Raw genomic sequence first — 8,372 nt, 5'->3', positions numbered from 1 at the left:
CCCCAAATGCACTCCACTATGCAACCTTAATTCTGGCTTCCTGTGATAATCATAATATGCTATCATATATCACTTTTAAACTGTTCTCTCCCTCACCTGTTTCAATACAGTATACACAATCTATCCAGTTTTTCTCAGTTTTACCCTAACCCTGATGTCAGCCTCATTCTACAACAGTGGTTTTATGCAGTACTTGTCTTTTTGTGACTGAGATATTTCACTCAGCATAATGTCCTCCAGGGTCACCCATTTTGAATAATATTGCATGAGCTCCTTAGTTTTCAATGCCGCGTAGTATTCCATTGTGTGAATATACCACAGTTTCTCTATCCATTTGTTTGCTGACGGGCACTTAGGTTGTTTCCAACTCTTTGCTACTGTGAACAAAGCCACGATGAACATGGGTGTGACATCTCCGTTTTCTATGCATATTATGTGCCAAGTGTAAACCAGAAAGGCCAGAGAGGAAAAGGATAGTGACGGCTGGGAAGCAGTGGTTTGGGCTTGTTACCAATTAAGGGCTCACTTAATGATATTTGATAAATGATATTTGATCATTGGGAGCTGAGCAAGTGAACCTAGTGGAGGCAGCATTTCTGGAGTCTGGAAAGGTGACCCAGGCAATGTGCTGGGCATGCCTGACAAAAAAAGATGAAAGTAGTAAGTGCAGGGAGGGACTACTGAGACATCCTATCTAATGAAAACCATGAGGTAAAGGGGGCTGTTGCAGGGAAGAGAGAGAAATTATCATTAACAAAGATATGGAAATCAGCTGGGCTTCTGTTTCTTGTACTTTCCTACATGATTCTGAAGTACTGTATCCTTGCTATTTAGCACACATGGGAAAGTTATATGTGAGGGACACAATTATAACCACAGCCTCATTACATCATTTCTTTAAAAATTATAATGTGTATTCATTCAATGATATGTAATCCATATTGAAAGATGCAGCCCTTGATCTTCCAAAGCACGTGTTCAGGTCCTTCCTGCTTTCAGCAAGCAAGGTGTATTATCTGTATAAAGCAATCTGTTAATGAGTCTACACTTAATCCTGATTGTCACACACTTTCCATTGCTTCTCAAATGATATGAATACAGACTGAACAGGTATGGAGAAATGATACAGCTCTGATGAACACTTTTCCTGATTTTAAACCATGCAATGTTTCCTTGTTCTATATGAACAACAGCTTCTAGGTCTAGGTTTTATATGTGCATAAGTGTTTTAGGATTCCTAATATTTCTTCTCAATGTTAGCCATAATTTGCTCTTATCCACACATCTCAACATTAAGAAAACAAAATCCTCACCACTGGGACAATAGACAGCATCATGATAGATGGAGAACAAGATTGAAATTGTCAACAATTTCTTCTTGGTTAGATCCTTAGTACCAGCAGTCAAGAAATAAGGAGATGTACAGCCTTGGGAAAGTCAGCTGTCAGGGATTGCTTCCAAAGTCACGAAGAGCATTAGAGATCAGTAATAATAAGAGTGTAACTAGTAATAACAACAGTATATTAAGAGATTAGTTAGTTTGAAGACTAAGGTATGCCTAATTCTAGCTGCAGTCTGCCCAATCATTTGCTATACATCTGAGAGCTAGGCAATGAATAAGGATGACAGAAGAATCGATGTTTTTGAGCTGTGGTATTGGAAGAGAGTGCTGAATATCTCATAGACTGCCAAAAGAATAAACCAGACGTGACTTGGAGAAAGTTAACACTAGTGTGCTCCTTGGGAGCAAGGATGGAGAGGCTTCAGCTCATACATTTTGGAATGTCATTAGAAGAGGCTAAACCTTGAAGATGGACATCATGCATGGGAATGTGGAAGACTGGAGGGTCAGGGAATAAAAGGAAGACCCTCTCTGAGATGGACTGACACACTGACTGCACTAATGGGCTCAAGTATGTCAAAGGAGATAAGGACGGTATAGGATAAGACTCAGATCTGTTTTCACCGGACCAGTATGAGTCGTACTTGACTCAATTGCATTTAACAACAACATTCAGCCAATGAATATCTATTAAGTAAATAATGTACAGAATATATCAATATGGGTTGTAGTCTGAAGATGAGAATTATCTGGCAACATCAGCAGCAATTAGTAGGTCTGCAAAACGTGTAGCCCACCTTATTTAGGCAAGTCTCATGAGTGATCTTCTTAGGGATAAGTCAATCCTGAGTGCCACCATTCTGTTACATGCAAGGAGTACTCCTAATGATTGTCTTATGGGGGACATTGTAACATGGTTCATCTAAAATCAAGATAAAGAGAACGCTAAAGAAGTGGATTTTTTAGAGCATGATTTATTTGTTTCTAGAGAGGTCAGCGTGGTGAACCTCAGTCTGGATGGACCTGAATCTGATTCACAGGAAAAGCAAGCCAGCACTAAGTGTCTCCTAGAGTGAGGTATGAGAATGGCACACCATCTCTCACTTAATCCTCACAATGTGTGTGCTAAGACAATTATTGCCATTTCAAAGACCAAAGAACAGGCTCATAAAAGTATCCAAAAGTAACAAGTGGCAAAACTCACATTTAGACTAGTCTCCTATCAAAGCTCCCACTTAATGCTCTCTGGAAGATTAATGCAGCAGGGCCGCCTGCACTAGCATGTGCCCACTCACTATGTGACCATATTATTCTGTGTCTCAGGTTAGTGACCAATTCATAGCACTACTGGGAGACACAGGTAGGTAAGTTAATATAGACAAAGGGAGAAGAGCAGTGGCTGGTGTAGTAAAAGTCCTGTGAGCATGAATACTATCCTCTTGAGCTATCAAAACAGGAAAACAGCTTTGTTTCTCACTCTACACTCTGATTTCTTATGAGAAAATACATTTTTGTTCCTACCTCTTAAGTAGAATTTAATATAGGATAAAGTATTTTTTTTTCTTTTAAAACAGTTTTAGGAAATAGAGGTTATTAAGCAAAGAGGTTTTAGAACTTATAATAAACTTACTTCCTAACCCTAAAGATGAATTCCATTTCAATCTTGAAGGCTGGAGCAGGAAGTTTACATCTGTGCCCCTGATGTGGCCACTATCTGATGGAAGGTCTCCCAGTGTTACTACTCAGGAGCTGGGGACAAGGGGGAGAGAGCGTCCCCAGGCAACACGTGGAGCCCGCATGTCCTAACAACAACTGGGCCACCTACAGGTGTCACCAGTGTTCCAATACTTACTTCCTTGCCACGTCATAAGGGAACATTCCTACAGCCTTTAAATTCCTGTCTTTATAAAAGCACAAATAAAATCTCCTTCCTGGCACATTTAGTAATAGTGGTAATGAAGAGCACATGATTTTCATTCTTACTGCAAACTTTCCATCTGATAATCTAAATCACACTACTACCACAATTTCTTTCCTATGGCTATTATACTTCTAAAAAATATGTCATGCTATTTTTAGTGGCTGCAACAAATGGTTCTGCATTGCAGAAACTGAGGCCAGGGCAGGACTGATCAGGGTTTTGTTTGATTGTACACGGGGTTTTAGGAGTTGGGGTCAATCCAGTGGCACATAAGAACAAAAACTACAAATGATGATTCTACAGGTAGATGTCATTAAAATGAAACTTTTACAAAAACAAATTTCTAGTGAGATGTATGAATGGTTTAAGAATGTGAAATACTAATCAGAAAGTAACACTGGCTAGTTTCTTACTGCTACACTGAAAAAGTTCCAGTTCCATAGATTTAAAAAAGTTAACATGTATTTATTAGTATTTTCTCTAATTACATGGCTCAAGGTCCTTCCTAGTCTAAAGAGAACTATAACGTGCTGTTACATGATGTGAACACTAGGTAGAGCTATAATCCAAAGGATACAGAGACCTGAACGACTTTGTATGCATTTTTCTACCAAGATGCCTTGGATACCTACACTCAAGTCTTTAAATTTATATTTCAGTATCATTTTTCTAGCTTTCCAGTGAAGCAGAAGATTATACTATCAGTTTGCTAGCTTTTCAAAATTATGTAAATTTTGTGACCACAGTGTTTCAATATCTAAAAACTACCACGTGGACTTAAGACTGGTGTGAAATGACGGAACCATGGTTTGTTCCCCAGCGAGAAAGACCCTTGAATAAGCACTGAGTCCATGACTCCTTAGGGATCTGTACAGTGGCACAGCGGCCCCTCACCATTTACATTATTAAGGGTCACCAATTAAAGGTCTGAGAGAAAGATGGGCAATCTCCTCTCATGTGACTGTCAGTCTATGAAAACCAGCTGGAGGATCAGCTATGAGCAGGTTTCAATTTGACAGCAATGGGTTATTTTACTGTTGAGTATTACCTAAACAACTTTGATTTTCATTTCTTTTTCTAATTAAGATACATAATTAAACCACAACACTGCTAGGGTTTTAAGCAATCTCAGTTAAATCATCTAACAAAGATATCTATTTCTTCTTTTCAGTTCCGAATAAGAAAAACAAAAAGAAACCCCAGCAAATGGAAGACTAAAGGGTCACTCAAGAGGCTGATAGCCACAAACTACAAAGTCGAAATTTGCAAACTGGTTAGACCAAGGTTAGGTGGTTTCAGCATGGCTCCAAACTAATTTTCACAATGGAGCCACTAAAACTTATATAATGCATTTAAGAAGCAAACAGTACTTGCCTTTCAAGCATGAATTTTGCAAAAGCCATATTGTCCTTGCTTTCATAGGGAAGTATAGAAAGTTCAACAGGTAACAGAAACACTGGCAAGGAATGAACTTGAATTGTTCTGTATTAAACTAAACAACTGTTGTTGAACAGTCGGTGGTTAATAGATTTTAAAAATCTATAGTCACTGCTAACCATTGTGACTGAGAATCTTCAATCATTACTTGTTTTTAGACTCTCAAAAACAACTACATTTAAATGACGCTAATCTTTTCTAGCTCTACGTCCCCCTGTGGAAGTGTGGGAGGTCTGGACTGCCAACCTTTGGTTAGCAGCCCAACACTATACCAACACAGTGGAATTTGCCATCATCTCCCATGCCTGTGCAAGTTGGACAATGAATGAGGAAGACCTAAAATTCAAGACAAAGAACTAAGCTTTTGAATTGTGGTGTTGGAGAAGAATACTGAATATACCAGAAACTAAAATAGAAGAATAAGATACAGCTAGAATGCTCCTAGCGGTGAGGACGGCAAGCTCATCAAAAGAATCCAATGCCTGGAGAAAGACATCATGCTTGGTAAAGCAGAGGCTCAAGGACAAAGGGAGAGACCCTCCGTGTGGCAGCAGTGAGGAGCTCAAGCCCAGCAGAGCTGTGAGGATTCTGCAGGAGCAGACACGGGCACTCTCTTGTACACACAGGTAACTATTAGCCAGATCCAAACAGACCACACCCACCAAAGAACAACATTCTCTAGTCTCAGTTCTAGTCTTGTAAATTAACCTGTGGTGTTATAAATTATCTGAACAGACCTACTCTAAAGTTTATTAAAAACAGAAGCAAAAAATTTTAGTGTACGTTACAGTAACTTTTCATTACTACATAAATTACACTTAAAAGTTAACATAACTAAATAAAAACCAAATTTTATAACTCTTCTCCAGGAATAAAAAATAAATACTAGGTGGTAATTTAAATAGCAGACAGTTTTATCTCTTTACCTTTAGGGACTCTCAAGAGGAGATAAAGACTTGAAATACATTATTAATTAATTGTATTACTATGGCCTGAAAAACACTTCCAAATTCATCTATAAATTAAGAGGCTTTAAAGCATTCTTTTGTAAAATATTATATTATTTTTAATGAAAATTTACAGATATTTTGAATTTCCATTCATTCATTGTTGCACTTTTCTCCCTGCCCACCCCTCCCCCGTAGTTCATTCTTCTCTTTGAAAAGTAAGTTGTTGTTGTTGTTATGTGCCGTCGAGTCGTTTCTGACTCATAGCGACCCTATGCACAACAGCCCTAAACCCTGCTCTATCCTGTGCCAACCGCACCGCCTCTGACACACCCATCCCGATTACCCCAGTCACTGAATCAATCCATCTCATAGAGGGTCTTCCCCTACTGCGCTGTCCCTCCACCCTCCCAAGTATGATGTCCCTCTCCAAGGACCCGTCCCCTCCTGGCAACATGTCCAAAGTATGTCAGACGAAGCCCCAGAATCCTTGCCTCCAAGGAGTAGCTTGGTTTAATCCTCTCCAAGATGAATCTGTTTGTTTTCCTGGCAGTCCATGGTACATTCAGTACCCTTCTCCAGCACCACAGCTCAAAAGCATCCACTCTCCTTCTGTCCTCCCTAGTCATTGTCCAACTCTCTGATGCATAACAAGCGATTGCAAAGACCATGGCCTTTATCAGGCGCACCTTAGTCTCTATAGAGACACTGTTGCTCCTGAGTACCTTTGAGAGGCCCCTAACAGCAGACTTTCCCATCGCGATACGCTTTTTGATTTCCTGACTGCTGGTACCAAGAGTGTTGACTGTGGAGCCGAGCAAACTGAAGCTGTGAACACTCTCAATCTCTTCGTCATCCATCCTGACGCTGCCAATTGGTCCAGCATTTCCGGCATGCTCCTGGGCGGAAGGGAGACTTGAGGGCGGGCACAAGGAATTCCAGCCCAGATAAGAGACGAAGAGGCGTTTTTCCAAGGTACCCAGCATTTCCGGCGTGCTCCTGGGCGGAAGGGAGACTTGAGGGTGGGCACAAGGAATTCCAGCCCAGATAAGAGACGAAGAGGCGTTTTTCCAAGGTACCCAGCATTTCCGGCGTGCTCCTGGGCGGAAGGGAGACTTGAGGGTGGGCACAAGGAATTCCAGCCCAGATAAGAGACGAAGAGGCATTGGAAAAGTAAGAGAAATTCGTTTATTGTAATACAATCCCTCCCCCCAAGTCCACTCCACCATGGAGCCTTAGTTCTGGATGCCTGTCATGACAATAATAGCTATTCAAATATACCTTTTAAACAGTTCTCTCTCACATCTGTTTCAATGCAGTATACATAATTCATCCCATCTTTCTTAGTTTCCCCCCCAAACCCCTATATCAACCCTGTTTTACAACAGCGGCACTATGCAGTATTTGTCCTTTTGTGACTGAGATATTTTACTCAGCATAATGTCCTGCAGGGTCACCCATTGTGTATACTATTTCATGAGTTCCTTATTTTTCAATGCACCATAGTATTCCATTGTGTGAATATACCTCAGCTTCTCTATCCATTCGTTTGATGATGGGCACTTAGGTTGTTTCCAACTCCTTGCTATTGTAAACAAAGCTGCGATAAACATGGTTGTGCATGTGAGCACTGGCAAGTGGGAATAGGCCTCACTATTTGGCTTTCATGAAAAAGTAAATTTGCTTCTTCTTGTTTGAAATGATTTTGTTTTTTGGTTACCTAATAGCCAAGGTTAACCATTCCCTTGATCTCAAGTGACTGATTTGTGTAGACAGATGCTAATTAGTGTGTGATGGTGCTTGTTTCCAGCAGGGAGGAGACAGTGACAGCTTTTTCCACCTCGAGGGCCAGCCCCAGCGGCTATGGTTGTGCATATCTGCTTGGGTGGCGGTTATGGTTTCCAAGTATTATATTCTATATTCAAGGGGGTATATTCCAAGTAGTGGAAATGCCGGGTCAAATGCTATTTCCAACTTTTTGAGAAAGCGCTACAATGCCTTCCACAGTGGCAGCACCATTTTACACTGACAGCATTTGTTACTTGCTGTTCTGTTAAAATTTGCAATTTTTCCTGAGGTGAGATGATATCTCATAGTTGTTTTGATTTGCATCTCTCTTAGAGCTAGGGATTTTGAACATTTCTTACAGCATTCTTAAAAGGAAGTAAGTTGTTATGTGCCACTGAGTCACTTGCGACTCATAGTGAACCTATGTACAAGAGCTCTAAATGCTGTTCTATTCTGTGCCAACCTAGCCATCTCAAACGCACTTATTCCCACCATCTCATCGAAGGTCTTTCTCTCCTTCACAGCCCCTCCACTCTGCCAAACATGATGTCCCTCTCCAAGGACCAGTCCCTCCTTGTAACATGCCCAAAGTATGTCAGACGAAGCTTCAGAATCCTTGACTCCAAGGAGCATTCCCACTTCACCTTCTCCAGGACAAACCTGTTTGTTCTCCTAGCAGTCCACGGTATATTCAACACTCTTCACCAGCACCACAGCTCAAAGGCATCAATTAATTCTCTATCAACCCTATTCACTGTCCAACTCTCTGCCATTTCAAAATCTAACCTTGAGCTCTTTATGTCCTAAAATGTCCCATCAGTCACTTTTTAAATTTTATTATTTTAATGAAAGTTTACAGAGACACATTTCTAAGATGCTTCCACCTCCACACCTGGGATCTGATGTGGGGGGAAGAGTCAGGGCAGTGACTGGCAGA

The 8,372-nt window shown here is 40.6% G+C and overlaps 1 protein-coding gene across 1 annotated transcript in view; it reads right to left on the bottom strand.

The window, feature by feature from the left end:
• Positions 1-8,372, bottom strand: part of RBM33 (RNA binding motif protein 33) — a 212,209-nt gene that overhangs the window by 17,348 nt on the left and 186,489 nt on the right. The window lies entirely within an intron of this gene.

The sequence above is a fragment of the Elephantulus edwardii genome, unplaced genomic scaffold, assembly GCF_000299155.1.
Source record: "Elephantulus edwardii isolate Elephantulus edwardi_28Jun2011 unplaced genomic scaffold, EleEdw1.0 scaffold00060, whole genome shotgun sequence".
Classification (NCBI taxonomy): domain Eukaryota; kingdom Metazoa; phylum Chordata; class Mammalia; order Macroscelidea; family Macroscelididae; genus Elephantulus; species Elephantulus edwardii.
The sequence above is the reverse complement of the archived record's forward strand: the minus strand, read 5'-3'. Positions and strand labels throughout refer to the sequence as shown.